Genomic DNA, 25,784 nt, shown 5'->3' on the forward strand with positions numbered 1-25,784 from the left:
GTCCCTTGCTCTCTTGCCGGTTTCTCCTCTTGGAAAAGGGGTATTCGTCAGCCATTTTGGAGCAACATTGAAGTGTTCATAGTAGCCTTGATCGGAGAGGACAACAGAGAACGAAGACAGAGCAAACTAGTCAAGTCACGGAGAAACACCGGATTTGATTCTTGTTCCCTATCTCTTTAATTTTTATTGTTGTTATGATGAACATATCTATGAATATTTATGTTGTTGGAATGGTTAATTTAATCAGCTTAGCTTGAATTTAATTCATGTTGGTTTGATTGCATTTCATCTGCTTAAATTGTTAAAATTGTGTTTATACTGTTATAGGCCTTGGTAAAATATTTGATTAAGTAGAATCATGCCTAAGTTATTCTTGTATTACAATTGTGAGGTAGCTAATAAATTAATTATTTAAACGGATTGAAATTGTAATTAATGGACACAGTACTTAATCAGTGCATGTTTATTCTTCTAAGGTAGCTGAAAGTTAAATTAGCATTGTATCTGGCGATACATTTGCCTTGCATAACTTGCAAGATTATTGTGATTAAATTGTTTCAAGGTAAGGATACCTTGTTACCTCACATAGTCTTTTATGTGCTTATTAGATGTAGTTAATCGTTTGAATTGACATAGGAATATGTAAGAGGTTAGTTCAATTTAATGAGTATGTATGTGCAATAACATGTTTGCTTATTAGAAACTATTTAATCATTGAATTAACAAAGAGATATGTTAAGAGATGAATGGATTTGTGTAGGTGAGTATGTTCATAAGTTAGCAAATTACTGAGTTGTCGTGAATTTATTCGTAACAACACAAACATGAGTTTAATAATTCTAAGTTAAAGAAATGTAATTAATCCAACACAATTATGTCATCTTGATTAAATCGTATTTTGAAATCGTGCATTTGAGATTTATTTATTTAGTTTACTTTGTTTAAAATCTTAGTTTTTAATCACCCTCTTCAAACAAAATATTTTCTTCACCAAAGTGTTTTAAATAACATTCATAAATAATTCTTTTCACAATCCCTGTGGGTACAATAACTCAACATTTACTTGTCACTTTATTACTTGTTACGAATGTGTACACTTGCACATTTCTGTCGTTCCAGTAGGTTATTATGATATATTCATATGAGATATGTTAAGTATATGTGATCAAAAATGATGTTAATGGCTAAGTTAATCCAAGGTAAGTTTATAATCACATATGCATGTAATGGTATGCCATGATGAATGATGGAATTATTTAATGTGAATGCTTGGATTGGTTGGTATTAGATGTGTGTTTCTAGTGCAGGTCTTGGGTGAAATTTTGGGTGAGAAATGAAGCTAGAAATGGCTTCATTTTGTCCACACGGGTGTGTGTCTAGACCATATGTGACATACGGCCTGGTAACATGGGCACGTGGTTAGGTCGTGTGTCCCCTGCTCCTTAATTTTGAGAAACAGAATGCTCAGAATTGAGCACATAGACAGAGACACAGGTGTGTGTCTCAATCGTATGTGCTACACAGCTTAGAACATGGGTGTGTATCTTGGCCGTGTGAAACCTGCACCTAATTTCGAATTAAATTAATTAACCACACAGCCTAGCACACGGGCGTGTGGAATGGCCGTGTGCATAAGTCAGAGAGTTACACGGGTCGAACACGGCCTCTAGCACAGGCGTGTCATAGGGTCACACGGGCGTGTCCCTTGGACCACACAGGCATGTGAGCCCTACACCTTGGAAAACTTTTGAAATGTCGTGAAAAATTCTTAGAGCTTCCGATTAAGTCCCGACTCAATTCTAATGCTCGTATTGGACCTCGAGGGTTCAATTAGGGGACGTTTTGAATGATCTTGGTTAATGAATAGTAATTTACATAAATTATTTGTAAAACGTTCTGAAAGTTTCGGTAATGCTCTGGAACCTTGTTCCGACTACGGATACGAGTTAGGGGTGTTACATCGACAATTACCTATCTTTTATACCTTGTGAGTACTTAGTATACTGCTAAAGATTCATGTTGGGGATCCCAGTTTATCATTACCATATTTTATTTCATTATTTTTAAGATATTGCTCCAAAAATTACCCACACAATTTAATTCATTTTTTTTAGCTATTGCATCGACATTAATAGACAAAGAACTACCATCATAGTGGGATCAATATCCGGCAGACTCACATCTATCTACTGTACTTGCATCGACAGTGTACGCTTGCACATTTTTGTTGTGATGTTAACAACAGATCAAGTTTTTGGCGCTGTTGCCAGGGAATGGCGTTTGTTTGATGTTTATTTTTGTTCTTGTGTGTTTTTGCACCTTTTTTTCCTTATATAGTATTTAGTATTCACTAACTTGTTTTCTTTTTGTTGCTATTTTCCAATTTCATTTTAGGTGTTTTATGACCCGAAGCAATTTAGATTTTCTTGCTGATTTTGATCCGGAACTCGAAAGAACTGTTCAGAGAAGACTTCGATAATAGAGAAATATGGATTTACAAGGGGACAATACAACTATATACCCGATGCACTAGTAAAATATTAATATTCCACTACTGCTGCAAAATGCTCACTTCCATAATAGAACCATACGAGATTGTGTAGTACCTGTTCTAGATGATTTACAAACAGGAGTTGTTAGACCAACAATTCAAGCTAGGAAATTTGAACTCAAGCCTGTGATGTTTCAAATACTAAACTCCAATAGCCAATATGCTGGGCTACCACATAAAGATGCGAGAGACCATCTTGAATCATTTTTATTGATATGTGCTTCCTTTAGTAAACAAGGAATTCCTGATGATGCCTTAAGGATGCAATTATTTCCCTATTCCTTACAAGGGAGAGCTCGCGCTTGGTTTCTTGGGCTAGTTGCTGGATCAATTACTTCTTGGAATGCTTTAGCCAGGTAGTTTGTTTTGTTATTTAACCCGATAATAATGATTGCTCATCTTTGAAATGATATTACTGCCTATCATCAGCTGGATGATGAAAATCTTCACACCACTTGGGAACGATATAAATCTTTGCTTTGACATTGTCCCATGCACGACATTCAACTAAAAACACATATCAAGATTTTTTATAATGGTCTGAATTCTTATTCAAGGAATCTTGTTGATGCATCAGCCAGTGGACTGTTGTTGGATTGTACTTACAATAATGCTGTGAGAATTCTTGAGAGAATTGCTCAAAATGATTATCAATATCCTATCCCTAGAGTTGCACAAGCAAAGACTACTCTAAGAGTTATTGAATTGGATCCAATTTCCGCGTTAAGTGCCCAAGTCTTTTCGCTCACAAACATGATTAAAAATATTAATGGGACAAGTGGCATTACACCTATACAAGTTGCTCAACAATAGGATATTCCTACCTTATGCTGCGAAATTTGTGGTGACAACCAAAGTTATGAAGATTGCCCGTAACATACAGAAAATGCCTATTATGTTAGTAATATTCGCAACAATTCTTATGGCAAATCTTACAACAACTCTACATGCAACCAATAGTTTTGGGGAACTCAGAATGTTGGACAAAATGCTGCGACATTCAGATATGGGAATGCATCTACTCAGGGCAATTGTAATCCACGACAAGGGAATTACAATAAAAAATAGAACTACAATCAGCATCCTTAGTTATATCAACAACAAGGTCAGATACAATCACATCAAACTCAGATGCAAACACAAATGATGAATCCGAATGATCAAGGACAACGACAACAATAGTATACATAAGCTTTTACTTCTGACCCATTAACTGCTCTTGAGGCATGAATGCGAGAGCATATTACTCATACAGAAGCTATAGTTCAAGGAAATTCATCTTCTATTCAAGCATTGGAGGCATAATTGGGACAACTTGCTTCAAATATGAATACTCGACCACAAGGCTCATTACCTAGTGACACCAAAAATCCCAATCTTAGCTGGAAAGAGCACTGTAAAGTCATCACTCTTAAGAGTGGTAAACAAACTGGCGAGCCGGTTATAGATTCCACTAAAGCATCCCCATACGTTGATGACGTAAGCCCTGATGGGAAGGGTGCGTCTGAAGAGCTTGTTAATGTATCCAATAATGAAGTACTGCAAACTATCACTCACATGCCTTATATTCGACCCTCGAAATTGTGGATGCAACTAAAAATGTCGCTGCAACTAAATGTACTTCCACCTGTACCTTTTCCACAAAGATTCAAGAGGAATGAAAATTATAAATAGTATCAGCAGTTTTTGGATACACTAAAACAATTATAGATCAACATTCCTTTAATAGATGCTCTGGTACAAATTCCGAGTTATGGAAAATTTATGAATGGCTTCTTGTCCAAAAAGAAAAAACTCATTGATATTAAAACTATTGCACTCACAGAAGGCTATAGTGCTATTTTGAAAAACAAGTTACCCCCTAAATTGAAACATCCTAGAAGCTTTACCATTCCATGTTCCATTTGGCAACCATTACTTAGGCAAGGTTTATGTGATTTAGGAGCTAGCATCAACCTCATGCCATTATCTACTTTCTGAAAATTGGGAATTGGTTACAGAAAACCTACTATAGTGACATTGCAACTAGTAGATCGATCTTTAGCTTAACCTGAAGGGCAAATAAAAAATATTTTAGTTTGCGTGGATAAATTCATTTTTTTAGCTGATTTTATCATACATGACTGTGAGGCAGACAAGAAGGTTCCCATAATCTTGGGACAACAATTTTTAGCCATGTAACATCCCTAACTAGCATCCGTCGCCGGAAGGGGTTACGAGGCATTACCAGACCAGACACAACTTCTGAACGATTACATAAACTCTTAGGTCATTATGAATGCATATATAATAATAATTAAATCACAAAGTAAAATTTTACGAAACATTAACATTAACATTAAATAAACATCTCATTTCATAATCGAACCCTATTATATTAAAAAATAATCATGTTTCCTTATAACTTGAATTATTGTTCATTTGGTCTTTTTCAACGCATTTAGTAGAATACAAATTTGTTTAACAAATATGCTTTAACAATTGTTCACTTTCAACTTTATTCAATCAATTTACAAATCTATAAATTTCAAAAGTCTAAACTAATATATATATAATTATATATATGTCAAACATAATTTGTATAACATTTTCACATCTCATAACCAAATAAAAACATGATAATATTACCTATTAGCAGATAACAAAGATCATAATTATAACTAATTTAAAACCATATATTTGACTAAGTATTTAATTATACATTTTAGTAAGATTTATGTCATATCAAATTTATTATAGCATATGTTTATATATATATATATGCCAAATCATGTTAAATACATATACTATACATTTACCAAAATACAACTCAAAACCAAACTTGATTTTCATTAATTCGGAAATAATAAACCATTCATAAAAACAATTTATACCATATAACATGTATATCAAAATAAAACCCAACCATGTTTAGGTATAACCTAAAATTCTTTAATACCAAACCACCTAATATCGCCTTAACCAAACATATCAACTAAATTCACATTCACTTTTATCCATGCATAAACTAAAGCTGAATCAATCATTTATACACATCCAAAATCTTCAACCATCTTCAATGCACAAAATTAAATCATGAAAATTTCACACACACAAATTCACACATAATAAACACAGAAAATAATTTTAAAATATTTTTCTGACTTAGATTCATGGTCCCGAAACTGCTGTTCCGATTAGGGTCTAAATCGGGCTGTTTCAACTCTCCCTCCTTAGGGATTTTTATCCTCAAAAATCTTTCCGATGAATAGATTTGGATAATTTTATTTCATTGCACCTTCCTTACTCAGTGTCAAGGGTAAACCGGATATAAAATCCATCATGTCTCTGTCCCATTTCCATTCAAGGATCATGATCGGGCGAAAAATAATCCAGAAGGTACTTGATGCTCGGCTCTTACTTACTGGCAAACTAAACATTTCGAAACAAGGTCAGAAATATCTCATTTCATACCATACCACCAGTATAGTTGTTTCAGATCATTAAATATTTTCATGCTACCCGGGTGAACAGATAACAGACTGCTGTGAACTTCTTAAAAATCATCTGAATCAACTTTGAATTTCTCACGATAGATACTCAGTTTCTGAACCTCAAACAACCCTCAGCATCAGCTTTGAATTCTGAATCAATATTCGATTTACATTGAGCTCGTTTCGCTAACTAATCATCATCCATTTTCTGAACATCACAAATCCGATTCTATCTAAACTAGCACTGGAGCTTCGGTCAAAAGAGCTTTCACTGATCGAAACTTTTCTAGCACTTTTTTGACCAGTCAAACTTAACATCTTTCTGTAATAGCTTTGTCATCAGGTTTTCAATCATAGAGAAACCTTTCATGAATCATCTATAATAACCTGTAAGTCCCAGAAAACTTTGAACTTTGGAAACATTTCTTGGAGGTTTCCAATCAAATATAGTTGAAATTTTACTCGGATCAACCCGAATACCCGATACTGATACAACATGGCCCAGAAAACTGACTTCGCGTAACCGGAACTCACATTTACTGAACTTTACATACAACTATTTATCTCGCAAAGCCTGTAACACAAGTCTCAGATATTCGACATACTCAGTTTCATCACGGGAGTAGATCAAAATGTCATCTATGAACACAACCACAAACCAATCCAGAACTGTCTGAAGATTCGATTCATCAAATCCATGAAAACAGCATGTGCATTAGTAAGTCCGAAAGGCATAATCAACAACTCATAGTGTCCGAACTAAAGGTGTGCATGGGCCGGGCCGGGTTCGGGTCCAACTAAAAATTTAGGCCCGTTTGCTATGCCCAGGCCTGGCCCGGCCCGAAAAATGGGCCTAAAATTTTGCCCAAGCCCAGCCCGAATAAAAATGTTAAAACCCGAGCCCGACCCGGCCCACCCATATTAATTTTTATATAATTTTAGAATATATATAAATTATTAAAAATACTAAAAACATCAAAATAAATATTTCTCAACAAATTGAAAATAAATTTTAAAAATATATACTTAAATAACACTATAATAAATGCAACTTAACAAGCAAATCCTCTAAAATAATAACAAAATTAGCAAATGTCTTTAAAATAATAAAAAATTAACAATAAAATAAGTTTTATACAATATCCAAACAATAACAACAAAATAGTAGCAACATAATAGTAAAATAGTCGCAAAATAAGGAAAAATAATAAGAAAATAATATTAAAAAAATAAATTTTTTGTCATTTAGTGAATTCGGGCCTGGGCCAAAAATGCCTTACCCGAGGCCCGACCCATTTTTAAAATGGGCTTTATTTTTTTGCCCAAGCCCATTTTCGGGCCTATATTTTTGCCCAAACCCTCCCACATTTAGGGCAGAAATCCGGGACATGCACACCTCTAGTCCGTACCTCGTTCGGAAAGCAGTCTTTGGCACATCGGAGTCTTTAACTCGCAATTGATAGTAGCCTGATCTCAAATCTATCTTCAAAATATTGTAGCCCCTTTAAGTTGATCAAACAGATCATCAATCTGTGGCAATGGATACTTATTCTTCATAGTCACCTTATTAAGTTATCTATAATCGATGCACATTGTCATAGTTCCATCTTTCCTTTTCACAAATAAAACTGGTGCACCCTAGGGAGAGAAACTCGGTCGTGCGAAACCTCTATCTGCCACTCTTGCAACTGAGCTTTCAATTCTTTTAATTCAGTAGGTGCCATTCTGTATGGAGCTATTGATATTGAAGTTGTCCTTGGCATTAACTCAATACCAAACTCAACTTCTCGAATTGGTAGCAACCCCAGCAATTCTTTAGGTAACACATCCGGATACTCGCACACAACAAGTATTGATTCAATCTTTCTTTCGGCCACTTTACTATCAAGCACATAGGCAAAATAAGCTTTGTAACCTTTTCTCACATATTTTTGAGCTAGCGTCGAAGATATCACTGTTGGTAAACCATTCAGATCATTAGATTCAATCTAAATAATCTCATCATTCTGGCACCGCAAATCAATAATCTTTCTTTTGCAATTTTCAAAATTATGTCGAACTCATCAAATGACAACAACATCAAATCAGTCAAAAAGCATGAATCTCGAATCATCAAGGGACAATTCTTACACACTTTATCAACTATAATACATCGGCTTAAGGGGTTCCATACTCTAATCATAAACTCAGTAGACTCAACAGAAAAAGTCTTATTGAATACTAAAGTCTCACATACATAAAAATGAGTCGAATCAAAATCAATCAATGCAATAACACTAATATCATAGAGAGTTAAATATACCAGTGATAATATCTGAGGGTGAGGCCTCCTCGTGTGCGCATATAGCAATAGCTCTAGGAGGTGCACGAGCCTCAGATCGTATTGCTGTGTTTTTAGTCATTTTCCAACTATTACTCATATTACCAATATGTCTGGGTCGTCTGCCTCGAGCTGATATGTTTCTCGATCTCGCATTCTGTATGGTGTTTTGTTCAGTTAACTCAGGGCATTCACGAATGAAATGATTCATCGATCCACATTTAAAATAGGTTCGATTAAGTAATCTACAACTACCGGGATGTCGTTTACCACAATGTCTGCACTCGGGTCATTTCGACTTAACATTACCAACACTAGCAATCGAAATGGCTCGTGAACTCACATGGGGTCTGTCTAGATCACGTCTAGAAAAACCCACAGTATTCTTTGATCGGCTAAAATCATCCCTAAATTTCTTTGATGCTGACTGAAATGTCTTACCCGATGATCTTTTACAAGAATCTCTGGCTTTCTCTGGCTTCAAAATCAGTTGTTCTTTTCTTTTCTTTTTGCATAACTTGGGAAGTTACAGGAACTTGAAGGGGTGGAGGTTGTTGAGTAGCCGAATTCGTTCAAACGAATTTCGTTTTGAAATTGGCCTATCAGCCGGCGCTGCCCCTTGAATAGGAGAGGGTGCATTATCTTCCATGTCATCTGTTACGGCTCGATCGGGATTCATTTATTCATTTCTATAAGAAAACAAATTTTTTTTAATTGTCAGGAATCATCACACTATCGCAGTTTATAATTATGGCATGTATAGCTAGACTCACACCTGCTACGTTAGTTCTAGAACCGACTAAACCGTAACTCTGATACTAATCAAATGTAACACCCCTAACCTGCATCCATCGCCGGAATGGGGTTACGAGGCATTACCAGACCAGACACAACTTCTGAACGATTACATAAACTCTTAGGTCATTATGAATGCATATATAATAATAATTAAATCACAAAGTAAAATTTTACGAAACATTAACATTAACATTAAATAAACATCTCATTTCATACTAGAACCCTGTTATATTAAAAAATAATCATGTTTCCTTATAACTTGAATTATTATTCATTTGGTGTTTTTTCAATGCATTTAGTTGAATACAAATTTGTTTAACAAATATGCTTTAACAATTGTTCACTTTCAACTTTATTCAATCAATTTACAAATCTATACATTTCAAACGTCTAAACTAATATATATATATATATATATATATATATATAATTATATATATATCAAACATAATTTGTATAACATTTTCACATTTCATAACCAAATAAAAACATGATAATATTACCTATTAGCAGTATAACAAAGATCATAATTATAACTAATTTAAAAACCATATATTTGACTAAGTATTTAAGTATACATTTTACTAAGATTTATGTCATATCAAATTTATTACAACATATGTTTATATATATATAGGCCAAATCATGTTAAATACATATACTATAGATTTACCAAAATACAACTCAAAACCAACTTGCTTTTCATTAATTCAGAAATAATAAACCATTCATAAAAACAATTCATACCATATAACATGTATATCAAAATAAAATCCAACCATGTTTAGGTATAACCTAATATTCTTTGATACCAAACCACCTAATATCGCCTTAACCAAACATATCAACTAAATTCACATTCACTTTTATCCATGCATAAACTAAAGCTGAATCAATCATTTATACACATCCAAAATCTTCAACCATCTTCAATGCACATAACATATACAAACTTGATTAATGTTTCATGTACTCACATAACATACTAGCCATAGTTTACATATAAACACATATAATAGCCAAAATATCATAACCACGACCAAACATATCCATAGCATATTACAACTTAAAACCAAACATCAATCCTATATGTCACAAAGCATACTTACCAAAATGAACATAAACCATGGTCAAATATAACCGAACATAAGCATAATGATCAAGCCTTATAACCCAAACTTAACAAAATAAACAAGCCATTTTCGCATGGCTCATTATATATACATACTTCAAACTTGACCAAAAACAACCTAGCTTATACATGCCATAGATTCGAGTTAAAACTTATAAAATACCAAAAACAGTCAATCGTGTGATAGACTTTGCTGACGATCCCTGAGCTCGTAATTTGACTTCAAAATCTATAAAACAGAGACAAACATAAACACATACAGTAAGCTATCATAGCTTAGAAAGTCATAAGCAAATAAATAGCTCAATATCAATATCAACTCATTTTAATCAAGCTAATTATACTATCATGATCACATTTATTCTCAAACTCAACATTTCATATATATATATATAACATATACTTTCATATTCAAATTTAACCTTGGCCGAATATTCATGTATTTTTTTGATCTGAGTAATATTCAACTTTGAATACTTAATACCATCATATAACAGATTATATATAAGTTCATATACATATATTTGTTTTTATCATTTTATAACACGTAACAAATAACCAAATTACCTTAATTCAAATAAGTAATAAGCTATTACATACCTGATCACTTTAGCTTGTTTTACACATTCAATCACACTTACCATTACCCGTTGAACCTTTCAGAATTAAATAAAATACTTGGATAACCACACATATCGTACAATGCCAACGTCCCAGATGTGGTTTTACATGTAATCACATATCGATGCCATTGTCCCAGATAGGGTCTTACTCGCACATATATATCGGAGTCATATATCAATGCCAACGTATTAAACGTGGTCGTACTCGCACACATATATCAAAATCATCATATAATCGAATATATATATACTCATGATTCATACTTTAATATCATATACATATATCATTTAGCTGAATTTAAATTTGCAATTAATATACATATAACCAACACTTTAACATATATAGTTCATGTCTTTACTTCAAATACCAAAACTTATTCATTACTTTATCATCAAACATAAATTATTTTTCATTACTCAATGCTGATTTATAATTTACTACTAATTACTGCAATTATTTATAGATCACCTATATTGAAATTTAACAACATCAATTTTTTTATAAACTTATCTCGGTCGATGAAAAAAGGAACGGGACGACTAGTCGACAACTTTAGTTTTTTCCCGATCCAAATCTGATTTCCTTGGTTCTTGATTTGAACATATTCAAATTAAACTCATTCAAACATATTTTCATTCAATTTAGTCCAAAAACACATAAATGGAAAATTACAATTTTACCCCTCACATTTTACACTTTTTACAATTTAGTCTCTATTGCACAAAACACAAAATATGCAAAATTTCAATACTCCCATTTTAGGCCAAATGTTCCTATTGTTCATACAAGTTCATATATTTCATTTATTTCACATTTTAGTCCCTCAATTTATTATTTTTTTGATTTAGTCCTAATTACTCAAAATCATCAAAAACTCCAATACAAAACAAGTTAATTTAAAACATATCTTTCATATTTCATCATCAAACAACAAAAATCACATGATTTTAACAATGGCATAACTCAAAATATTCACCAAAATAAAAAATTCGAGCATGGGTCTTGTAGATAACTTAGCAACAATCTCAAAAACGTTAAAATTATCAAAAATCGAGCTCGTTTCATACCTTGATTGAGCTCCAACAAAGGCCAAACCCTAAGCTTGGTTTCTTCTTCTCTTTTTTTTTATGATATGTGGTCACTAAGAAAGATAATGAATATGGTTTTTAATTATGATATATTATATCATATATAAGTTATTAATTATCTTACAAATTTAACCTTTTAAAATTAATTAGAAAACCATATTTAACATGTCCAAAACCGTCCACTTATAAAATCAATGGCATAATTGCAACATAAGCACTTCCTCTGATAAAGACACATTCATTTTGGCCCTTTTATAATTAACCATCAAATTTTCATTTTACGCAATTAAGTCCTTTTATTTAATCGGGCACTCAAACGACAAAATTAAATTACAAAAATTTCACACACACAAATCCACACATAATAAACATAGAAAATAATTTTAAAATATTTTTTGACTCCGATTTGTGGTCTTGAAACCACCGTTCTGATTTGGGTCTAAATTGGGATGTTTCAAGCCACTGGTTAAACTCTCATTGATGTTTATAAAGGAGAACTAACCATGCGACTTAACAATGAGCAAGTTACCTTTAGTTTTTTCGAGTCTGTTCATCACAAGGATACAATAGAGTGCCATACTGTTGATATGCTAGATGATTTAATTGAGGGTTGCCATGTATAAGCTTCTTAGCTCAATACCCTTTCACCGGAATTCAACAACCAAAGTACGGTCCTTGCTGAAGAAATAGCAGTGACATCTGAGGTGGAATCCTTAGACAATTGTGGCAGCACGGCTGAAGCTAGTAATGTTGAAATCAGGCACAGATGGAAAATTGAATCATTACACTTAACCAATAGAACAAATCCAATTTTCAAACCATCAATTGAAGAAGCTCCTACTCTGGAATTGAAACCACTATCTTTTCATCTTAAATACATTTTTTTGGGTGATCACAATACTCTGCCAGTTATTGTCTCCACAACACTGGATAAAGCACAAGAAAAGAAATTGACTCACATTCTCAAGGAACACAAATGAGCTATTGCTTGGAATATTACGAATATTCAAGGTATTAGTCCTTCTTTTTGCATGCACAAAATTAACTTAAAAGATATAGACAAGTAACCAATTGAATCGCAACGAAGGGTAAACGAAAAGATGAAAGAAGTTGTCAAGAAGGAAATCATAAAAAGGCTAGATGTAGGAATTATTTACCCGATTTCTGATAGCAAGTGGGTGAGTCCAGTGCAATGCGTCTCAAAAATAAGTGGCAACACAGTGGCTCTCAATGATAAGAATGAACTAATACCAACACGTATCCCCACGGGATGGCGAGTTTGTATGGATTATCGTAAATTGAATGCGGCCACAAAAGAGGATCATTTTTCACTTCCTTTCATTAACCAAATGTTAGCTCAGCTTGCTGGAAAAGATTATAATTGCTTTCTAGACAGCTATTCTGGGTACAGCAAAATTGCTATTGCGCCGGAGGATCACGAGAAAACAACTTTCACCTGCCCCTTTGGTATGTTTGCTTTTTGTCGTATGCCTTTCGGTCTTTGCAATGCACCAACCACACTTCAAAGGTGTATAATGGAAATATTCTCAGATATGATCGAAGACTCTTTAGAGGTTTTTATGGATGACTTTTTAGTTTATGGGAATGACTTTGATCATTGCGCTGAAAATTTGGATAAAGTACTAAAGCAATGTGAGGACACACATCTTGTTTTGAGTTGGGAAAAATGTCCTTTTATGGAAACTAAAGGCATTGTGTTGAGGCATCGCGTATCTAATTAGGGTATTCAAGTAGATAAAGCTAAGGTGGAAATCATTGAAAAATTACCCCCACCAATAAATGTGAAAGGTGTTCGTAGCTTTCTTGGACATGCGGGATTTTATCGGTGGTGTATTAGGGATTTTTTAAAAATTGCAAAACCATTGTGCTTTTTGCTAGAATAAAATAAAAAATTCCTCTTTGATGAGGCATGTCTGGATGCCTTTATTCAGTTAAAGGAGCATCTAGTTAATGCACCCGTTGTCATTGCACCAGATTGGTCTCAACTTTTTAAAGTTATATGTGATGCAAGCGACTTTGCCGTGGGTGCAATACTAGGACAACACAAAGGAAAAACATTTCACGCCATTTATCATGCTAGCAGAACTCTTACAGAGACTCAATTCAATTATACCACCACAGAGAAAGAATTGCTAGCCGTAGTTTTTTCTTTCGACAAGTTTTGCTCTTATCTTGTCGGCACAAAAGTTATGGTATTCACTGATCACTTGGTGTTGCGATACCTCTTCACAAAAAAAGATTCCAAACCAAGACTGGTACAATGTATTTTATTGTTGCATGAATTTGACATTAAGATACAAGACCAAAAGTGTAACAGCTATTTTTAGTCAAATCGAAACAGTGGTTTCAGAACAAAAAATATGAGGTTGAAATATTTATTTTATTATTTTAATGTTTACAGCATGAGTATATGATTGTGTGGAAATTTTCTTAAGAAATTTTATAGTTTGGTTGGTTAATTCGATAAAATAGACTAAATCGCGTAAAGTGAAAAATTGGAGTTCTATAAGCTTAAAGGGTTTAATAGCTATGAAATTAAATAGAGGAGGTCCTTATGTTGTAATTTAACCATTTATAATATAATTGGACATTTTTGTGCATGGTTAAATGAATTTTAATGTTTAATAATAAAGGTTAAAATGGTAAAATAATAATTAATAACTTAAAATTAAAAGATACAAAATATGTATCATCTCCTTCTTTATTGTTTGACACAATTTAACAAGAAAGAAAGCCATTAAAATAGCTTCAAGGTTCGGCTAGGTTCCTCCTCTTGTATGGTATGTATTTTTGCTCGGTTTTGAATGATTTCTATGTTTTTTTTATCATTGCAACTAGTACTAACTAGCCCATGGACTATTTTGCTAAACTGTTAAAGATTTTAGATGTCACCATTGATGAAATAGCATGTGTTTTGAAGTTTATTGATAGATTATGAGTGCTTGTTGATGGATATGCAGGTTTTGTTAAGTGATTTTTAGTGAAAATGCAAAATAGGGATAAAATTGAGAAATGTTGAAACTTTATGGTTAAAATGTGAAATAAATGAGAAATATTGGCTGCTAAGGGCAGTATAATAATTTGGCTATCATGGATATTAAAGGAATATCATGAATTTGTAATTTTGTGTAATAAGGACTAAATTGTAAAAATGTAAAAGTTTAGGGGCAAACGGTAAAATAGCTCTAATGTATGTTTTGGATTGAATTGAATAAATAGATGATTAAATAAGTTAAATTTGAATATATTTAGATTAAGAAAGGAGAAATATGGACTTAGATCGAGGAAAGAATAAAGTTACGGAATAGTTGACTCAATTTGTTGTTTTTGCATCCAAGGTAAGTTCGTATGTTATAATTTCATTTCAAATGTATTCTATATGCATTTATATTGCATAAATTGTGATTATGTGACTTCAGACAAGTTTGGGAATGATTTGACAATGATTCGACAGTTGGAAGCCCAGTTGAACCTTAGGAATAGTTTAGGATGCTAGTGACATGTCATAAGGGATACTTTGAGATGGCGTCGGGCCATGTTATAGCACTTCAGGTGCGAGATAAACTAATTTGGCTTCAGGCCATGCATATTGGCTGATTTGGCTTTGGGCCATGATATCAGTATTTCAGATAAGTTACCTTGATTTGGCTTCGGGCCATGGTATAGGTACTTATCATGTGAGACCCTTGAGTATCTGACTTCTATTTTAAATGGTTCAACAGGTAAATGAAAGACGAGAATGTATATGAGGTTGGTCGAGATGGTACAGGTATGTGTATAAACTATTCTAATGTTGAATCAAAGAAATGAGAATGGAAGTATATAGTTTTGTGAATGAGCATTTGGAAGGTTTGATAGTAAAGGAAATTTACATATTGATGTATTCAAATTATTGATTTATGTTTATGTGATTGCGTTAAGTTTATATAATACGAGCTTACAAAGCTTTATAGCTTACTTCATTTATTATTCTATGTTTTATAGTAAATTCAAGCTAACTCGGATTCGGGGATTGTCAGACACATCGTCACACTATCTGTAACAGTCCGGTTTAGACCCTAGTTGGAATAGTGGTTTTAGGACCACATATCCGAGTTTAAAAAATGTTTAAATATTATTTTTAGTGTTCATGATGTGTGAATTAGCAGGTGTGAAAGTTTCATGTTAAAATTTAATCGTTTGTGTGCCGATTTAATAAAAAGGACCTAATTGCGTAATATGTAAAAGCTGTGTGCTAGATGTTAAAATTTCCTTTCTAACTTGGCTTTATAATTTTGAGCTCCTTATATGGTTATTTGACCAAATTTATGATTAAATTACACTAGTGGACATTAGTTGATAGCATATTAATGTTTTATTACAAGGGTAAATAGGTAATTAGTGTTTCATGATGTAATAAAATGAAATGAACATATTTCACCATCATTTTTTTAGTGTTCATCCATTGAAAATAGGAAAGAAAAACCTAAGTTGAAGAGGTTTAAGTTTCGACACTTATTTTGGCTTAATTGAGGTATGTTTTTGTTTCGGTTTTTGATAATTTTTATATTTTTGTGATCGTTGTTAAGTGTTCTAGCTAGCCCATGCTAAAATTTATGAATTTTTTGATGATTTGGAAATGATCCATGGATGAATTCATGAGCTAGGTGATGTTATATGTTGAAATATGAAAGCTTTATGTTGGGTTTACATGTTTGTCTTTGGATTTTTGATAAATTTGAGTAATTTTGGCTAAATTGTAAAAATGTTATTTTTGAGGGACTAAAATGTGAAATAAATGAAATGTATGGACTTGTATGAGAGCTATGAAAATTTGACTAAGCTTGTGTATAAGCAAATTTTGTGTATTTTGTGATTTTGTGAATTTTGTGAATTAGAAACTAAAGTGCCGAAATGTGAAAATGTAAGGGCTAGTTTGCAAAATGTCCAAATATGTGTTTATGGATTGTTTTGAATAAATTGGTGAATAAAAAGGGTTAATTTTGAATACATATAGATCAAGAAAAGAGGAATTCAGATTTAGACAGAGGGAAGTCGAAGATTATAGAGTAGACAATTTGAGTCGACTATTTCGAGTACGAGGTAAGTTCGTACACAAAATATGATGTTATAAGTTTGTTTTGACGTCTTTATTATACATTGATTGAATATTTATTTAGTTCAGATGAATACGATGATAAATCAATGGTATTTGGCACTAAGTGTGCGATTTGAATTAGCTTCGGCTACTTGAGGCACTAAGTGTGAGATACCGAAATAGCTTCTATTAATTGAGATGGCTCTAAGTGTGCGAAATTATTATAGCTTTGGCTAATCGTTAAAGCACTAAGTGTGTGGATGTTAAAGCATTGGTGATCTTTGGAAAGCCTTAAAATATCCAAACAAGAGGTAAGAATGAAAACGAATGAATACGAGAATGTTCAAGTAAGTATAATACCTATGTGGTAGATGGTAAAATTGCATAAAATGTTATTTGTATTGTTATAAACATATGGTTGGTGTTGGCATGGACTTGATGAATAAGTTGAGAATTTATAAGTACTTATGTGTTGATGTTTCATATTTTATATACTGTTGATGTTTTGGTACGAGCTTACTAAGCTATTGAAAGCTTATTTCGTGTGTGTTTGTATTTTTTTTTAGATATCGAAGCTATTGCAAGCCCGGGGATAATCAAGGATCGTCACCACACTATCAAACCTCATTTTGGTATTTTTGAAAATGTATATTTTTGAAGTATGACATGTATAGGCTAGTAGTTGTGGGATTATGTTTTGTGATGTACATACTTAGCCATGTGATTTGGCTAGTTGGTGTTTGAACTCATAGTTGATAACGGATTATGATATGTGATGTTAATATGCAATTGTGTTATGTTTTAGTTGGACAAAAGAAATGGTAAATGTTGGTAAGTTTTGGTAAGTTTAGCATGAGATTAAATGATGTATGGAAGGAAATGTTTGGTATGATCTTACTATTGTTTGGCATGAATCAGTAAGGTTTATGAGTATGGAAATGGTTGATATTGTTCTGATATGAATGATGAATGTTTTGGCATAAAAACTGGCTGAAATGGTGGTCCATATATGCTTGTTTCTTTGCTTGTAGTATGACCCAAATTGGGGTGGCAAGTTGGCTATTTAAATGGCCTATTTCTGTCCACACGGGCAGAGACACGGGCGTGTGTCTCAGTCGTGTGTGACATACGGCTTGGTTGCACGGCTGTGTGTCCCCTGGGGTACCCTACAATTGTAAGTCAGACTCGAACATAGCCAAAGCACACAGGCGTGTGGCTAGCCGTGTGGCCTAAGTCAGCCTCGACCACGGCCAAGGTACACGGGCGTGTCTTGTAGCCTTGTGAGCAAGTCAGTAGCTATGCCCTGTTTTGACACGACTTAGACAAACGGGCGTGTCTAAGGCCATGTAAGGCACACGGCCTGTTCACACGGGCATGTGACCTTTGAAAAGTTGAAAATTTTTATAAGTTCTGAAACTTTTATATGTTATCAATTTAGTTTCGAATGCACGTTTAAGTATCGTATGCTCGATTTTTTTTTCTTAATGAAAGTGAGTGAATGAAATTTACTGTAATGATTTGATATTTGATATATGAATATTTTGAATTGTGTTGTGGGTTAAGTAATGCCTCCTAACCTATTCCGGCGACGGTTACAGGTTAGAGGTGTTACACTATCCACCTATCTCTCGGTACCTATGAACTTGATATTTTAAGTATATGGCATGTATAGGGACTTTGTTCATTTTGGTTGTGTAGGTAAATGCACATTTGGGTTGCAAATTGGCTTGGTAAATAGCCTATTTTTGTCCACACGGGCGTGCGTCCTAGCCGTGTGTGACACACGGTCAAGTACAGGGCTGTGTGTCCCTTGGTGTGGTTTTAGAAATCAAGTCAGTATGCTTCACATGGGCTCACACACGGGCGTGTGACTTGGCCGTGTGGCATAAGTCAGTATACCCGACAGGATTGGCACGGCCTATCACGCGGCTTGGTATACGGGCATGTGTGGCCATATTTAGGGCACACGGGCTAGCCACACAGGTGTGTGTGTGTTAGCCGTGTGACCCAAGTCAGAGAGTTACACGGGGTCAGACACTGGCTGGGACACGATCATGTGCTCCCATTATATTCGGTTATATAATATATGTTTGTGTATATGATGTTAAAATGTGAATCATATATATATATATATGTATATTCGATTATATAATGTTATTGTTGCCTTGGTAGTGAATGATAATTTTGTTAATGAATATATGTATATTCTAACCAATTTGAAGTTGATACAAGGATGTATATGAGGCATCGATATGTGACTCGATATATGTGTACGAGTAAGACCATATTTTATATGTTGGCATCGATATGTGACTTCGATATATGTGTGCGAGTAAGACCCTATCTGGGACAGTGGCATCGATATGTGGTTACATGTAAGACCACGTCTGGGACATTGGCATTGTACGATATATGTTATTATCCGAGTGTCCTATCCAATTTTGAATGGTTCAACGGGCAATGATAGCTGTGATTGAATGGATAAAACGAGCTAAAGTAATCAGGTATGTGATAGTTTAATACTTATTTGAAATAAGGTAAGTAAGTTACTTGATATGTGTTATAAGTCATGTATAATGCAAATGGAAATTTTGTATAAGCATATTGAAAATGTATTTGGCATTTTTGATTATATTATGTGGATATTTATGAAATGGATTATGGATATATATGTATGTGGGTTATGTATATTCGGCTATCTAATGGTACTAAGGTTTTGAAATTGAATATTATCTTGATAATAGATATATGTATATGTTCAGCTAAGGTAAAATTGAATATGGAAATATATGATACATATGAAATTGTGATCTTGAAATAAATGTGATTATGTTAGCATAATTTTTTTTGGTTAAATCGAGTTGTTATAAATTTTAAGTCATTATTTGCTTATGACTTACTAAGATATGATAGCTTATTGTGTGTGTTTGTTCGCTGTTTATAGATTTTAGAAGTTGGTGACGAGCTCGGGGATCATCAGCAAGGTCTGTCACACTATCCACCGTTTTCGGTATGTTTTTTTAGCTAAATTTCGAATCTATAGCATGTATAGGCTAGATAATATTTGGAAGCATTGGATTTTGGTTTGTATATATAAAAGCCATGCGAAAATGGCTTGTTATTCATGTTAAGTTTGGTTTAAGTTTGATTAAGCTATGGATACGTCTGGTTAGTAATTTTGAATGTGTGGTAATTGGCAATATGGTTCGGCTTGGTTATTAGATTAGTTGTTAATTTATTATTTTGACAAGAGATAAATATATTATGGTAAGTATAATCTATGTCATGTTTGAATGGTGTTTTGTTTATATGATTTAGTCGAGTATTGATATGTATAATATATAAATTAGGATGAATTGAATTGATTTCATAATTATATTAGTAACATGTTGTAATGGTTTTGTGATTATTTGTTAAGTGAACTAAATGCGAAATAATAAGTTTAGTGGATGAATAGTATATGTGATATGTGTTTTGTGCATTGAGGTTAACTAATGATTTTGGATGTAGTATAAGTAATTCGCTATGATATGTATATAATGGTATGAAATATGTTTGTTATACTACCTTTAGTTAAAGTGATTTGATTATGTTTCTTATGTGTTAGTAATGGTTTAAAAATTTAGTTAAAAGTATATTTGAATAAATGTCGAAATGAGTTAAGGAATATTTTTTATTAGTAGTTCGGCATTGTATATATATAGATGATTGGTCATGTGTTTTGGAAGTGGGTTGAATGATGATTTTTTAGAGACATAAATATTTTGACTGTGGTTTTATTTTGATATATTGGAAAGATATGACTTGCATTACAATAATTTAAGTACATGAGCTCAAGATATAGAGTATATGAATTTAATATGGTTGTTCATAAGTCGGCAAGGTAGTAATGTTACTTATAATGTAAATTCGGTTATGTCATTCAATAATTTGATGTGTTATGAATTATTTATTGAGATAGGTTGATATGAAATATACATATATGTAATTGAGAACGTATGTTCGTAATGATTTAAATTTGAGGGTAAATTATGGTTAATTTATATGTTAATTAATTTTATTTTCGTGATAGGATATATATATATATATATATATATGAAATAATAGGGTTAAATAAAGTAGATGTAATCTTGAATATAGTATGATTATTAGGTAAGTTTATATTCGAGTAATACATTGAAATAAATGACCAAATGAATAGTGCATTTTATATTGACAAAAAAAATGTAAAATAAGCTATATATTTATGATCATGTTTGATTGGTTCGTGAGTAATTTATTGGTTCGGTTATATTGATATGTATATATGAATTTACTTAGACATATATATGTGTGGAATATTTGGCAATGTACTTATGAAATGAAGTATAGTGGGTTATATTTTAAGCATTTGATTTTTATGGTTATATGTTTATATTGAGTTAACAAGATATATGGAATAACGAAACGTGTTGGTTTGGTTGTTTTAAAAAAATAAAAAAATATTATTTGACTAACTTGTAATGAAAGTTTGTTCTGAATTGTTTTATGATCGGTAATGCCTCATAATCCCATTTCGGCGACGGATACAGGTTAGGGGTGTTACAGAAAACTTAGTCATCTGTGCACCGAAACTCATTAAGTCGACCATAGTTACTAGTATTATATTGTATCTTGCTACATTGAGAGTGTAACAGCCCAATTTTGGGCCAGGTCAGAACAGTGGTTTCGAGACCACCAATCCAAAGTCAAAGAAATATTTTATTATTATTTTAGAGTTATAGCATGTTTATATTAGTGCATGAAAAATTTGGTGAAGTAATTTTAGCATTTGTGAGGTTAATCGTGAAAAAGGACTAAATTGCATAAAGTTAAAAAGATTTGAATTGATAGCTAAGGGTGTTAAATTGCCTTGACACTTAAATTGGGGGTCTTTAAAGGGAAAATAGACCCTTGGATTTTAGCTTGGCCGGCCATGAGACAAGAAAATTCATCTAGTCAAAGGGTTAGGTAAATTGATGACTTAATGTTGTCTAGAAATAAAATAAAATAAAAATGTTGTCATCTCTTCTTACCTTTCCTTCTTCAACCGAAAATATCAACCATTAGAGGAGTTTTTGAAGCTTGAAATTTCAGCCACTTAGTCTCTCTTCAAGTAAGTGATTTTGAGGGCTTTTCTTGAATATTTTTGTACTTTTGAAATCCTTGTATCATGAGCTTTAAAATGAAGGGACTATTTTGCAAAATGGTTGAAAGTCTAGGGTTTTTCCATGATAGTAGACATGTTGTTTCCTGAAATTTTATGGAAGAAAATGAACCATGGTTGTGAAATAAACAATTTTTGTGAAGAGATTTTTCATGAAACCCTAAAAATGACCATTTTGCATAAGTTGTAAAATAGGTGATAAAGGTGTGAAAATTTGAGAATTTTGGACTACTTCTAGTGTAAAAAGTAATCAACTAGGCTTACGATATGAAGTAATTCAATAAGAATCTATTTTCAGACTTAGGGGTAAAATGGTAATTTTGTAAAATTTTAGGGGCAAAATGGTCATTTTGCCCAATTTTAAATTATTGAGTGTCTAGATTAATAAAATGATTAAATTTGTAAATTTTTATCATTCTAGATCAAGAATTACAAAATCCGGGCCTAGACCGGGGAAAAGCGAAGCAAGTGGACTAAGCCAAACTAGTCGCCACATTTTGAGTACCGAGGTAAGTTGTATGTAAATAATACAGCCTCATTACTATTACATGTTTTTGAATTGATATAGCATAAATTGCTTAATTGTGGTAATAAAAATACATGATGATAATTGAGATAATAGAACTCCCGAGTGAACCTTAGGAACAAATCAGATATTCGTGCCATGACATTTGGGTCATTTGTGCGCTAGTATAAGACATGTTTGGGACATGCATCGGCCACATTATGAGAGCCAGTGTAAGACCATGTCTGGGACATGGCATCAACATTGAGACGAGAGCTAGTGTAAGACATGTCTGAGACATACATCAGCCTCGAGATGTAAGCTAGTGTAAGACATGTCTGGGATATGCATCTACTACGAGATGTGACAGTGTAAGACCATGTCTGGGACATGGCATCGGCACGGAGATGTGGGAGCCAGTGTAAGACCATGTCAGGGACATGGCATCGGTATTACACCTTATGTTTGAGGCTTAATGAATATTCGATAGCATTCCAAATGGATCAATGGTGAGAGTCACAATTTAAGTTAAACAATGAAAGTATAACCATGTTGTGAGTGGTACAGGTAGCTATTTGAAATGTATGAGATGTGAGCTCAATATATGCTATGTGAAATGTATTGGCTAGTGATGAGTAAGTTGTGTTTATGCCTACTTAAGTACTATGAGCATGATGATGAACGGTGAAGAAGTTGTTATATTTATTGCATGCAACTTACTAAGCTTTATGTTTACCATATTTCTTTCCACTTTCTTATAGTGCAGCCTAATTAGCTCATGGATCAACGAACGTCGGAGGCATCGATCACACTATCAATCGAAGCACTTGGTATAGTTAGATCTATTTATTTTGATTATGGCATGTATAGGACTTGACTTTAGTATGATGGATGTTGTTATTTTGTGTTTCAGGGTGGCAAAGGGCTTGATAAATAACCCTATCTTGTCCAAATGGGTAGACACATGGGCGTGCGTCTATGTGACAGCCCAAAATTGACCCTAGTCGGGATGTGGTTTCAGGACCACAAAATCGAGGCATAAAAATAATTTAAAAATTTATTTTGATGCCTATGATATGTGTTAATTTGTGTGTGGCATTTTTGATGATTCGATTTAGTGTTATAAAGGTGAATTTCACTAGAAAGGACCTAGTAGTAAACTTTGAAAGTATGATGGGGAAATGTGTGATGACTAGTTGATAATGCATGCAAAATTAAGGGATTTGCATGTCAAATTCCCAAAGATGGCATAGTGGCGGCCATGACAAGGAGTTATGGGCAAGGAAAAACATGTTATGACATGTTTTGATAATGCATGATGTGATGAAATGATAAAAAAATTTAGTGGTGGGAAGAGAAACAAAAAAATGTGTGTGAGTGTGGTATTCTCCCCATTGTTGCCGTGAGTGAAAGAAAAGCAAAGAAAAATTTTGTTCATCCTTGTTCTCTCCTTTTGGCCGAAAATACTAAGGAAGAAGATAGGATTTTGCTCCATTTTGGTTTAGAAGAGATCTAGAAGGAGATTTGGCTATACTTGCATCAAGATTAAGGTATGTATGAAGTTGTGTCATGAGATTCATGCATGTTTTAGTTGCTAACTTGATGTTCATGTTAGCCATGGTTCAAATCCTTGTTATGCCATGGAAATGGTATTAGGCCAAGGTTGATATTGTGTTAAAGCCATTGCATGCTAAATGTGAAGCTTGATAATGATGCATGCAATGATGGATTGACTACTCTTGAAATTTCTTTGTAGCAATCTTGAGTAAGACATTGAGTTCTTTGTTTAACCATGACCGAAGTTGAAAGGGGTATGAATGTGATGTATTCGGCCATGATGCATTCATGAGCATGATTTATGCTTGTTACTTGATTGGTAAAATTTGTGTTTTAGATGGTTATGAACACCTTGAGGTTCGACCATGCACCTATATGTGTGTGTATGTTTGCACATGATGATTTGGTTATGAAGTAAATGATAAATATGTTTGTTTAAAGAAGAAATTGTTGAAGAATGTTTGTGAAATTGCAAGTACATTCGGCCTAGTACACATATGATGTGAAAATCTTGGAATTTATTGTTGATTTGGTGCAAGTATGGCTAAGTATAATCGGCCATGAATGAGTGCCTAAGAGGTTGTGTTGTTCGGCCATGAGTAAGCATGTTGAAGGCTTTGTGTGTTAAGTCGATTCATGAATTCCGTACTTATGTGACTTTAATGTCTAGTGAATATATGTGGGCTAAGTGCCTTGAGTTCTTCTTTTCGATACTCAAATGATTGAATCAAATTATTTGTTAAATTAAGCTCAAGAGCAAAGGGGGACCAAATCCGATAAAGGGAAGGAAAAAGTAGTCGAATAGGCATCGGAATCGTTCGACAACATCCGAGGTAAGTTTTCAAGTATTGAAACTTAGATTTTGATTCGATTGAATGAAGTAATAAGCAATCGAAATCCTGCCCTTGTATATGGCCATTGAGCCGAAATGATATTTTTGTTAAGTGAATTGTGCATAAAAGTTTTGTTGTGAAAATGAAACAAAGATGTGTATGAATGTTCGAGTGATATCCGGGCTAAGCCCGAAGGCAATTGTGCGAGCTATGATATCCGGGCTAAGCCCGAAGGCAATTGTGCGAGCTATGATACCCGGGCTAAGCCCGAAGGCAATTGTGCGAGTTGTGAAATCCGGGTTAAGTCCCGAAGGCATTTGTGCGGGTTACCATAACCGGGCTATGTCCCGAAGGTGTTTTGAACGAGTAGCTATATCCGGATAAACTCCGAAGGTATGTGAATTGAAATTTATAAGCTGCTGGAAAATTTTCAGTTATTGCACTTGTGAAATTCCCAACAACAAGGTATGTTTTGTGTGTGCTTTGCACACTATGAGTAAATCGCATCTGAATATTCGCTCTAATGATAAATGAGCTATCGGCATTAACTAGGCCGTTATTTGTGTATGAATATAAGAGTTGGGATTGTGAAGTAAGCATGTCTTTGAGAAATTGTGCAT

The sequence above is a fragment of the Gossypium arboreum genome, chromosome 4 (assembly GCF_025698485.1).
Source record: "Gossypium arboreum isolate Shixiya-1 chromosome 4, ASM2569848v2, whole genome shotgun sequence".
Taxonomy (NCBI): domain Eukaryota; kingdom Viridiplantae; phylum Streptophyta; class Magnoliopsida; order Malvales; family Malvaceae; genus Gossypium; species Gossypium arboreum.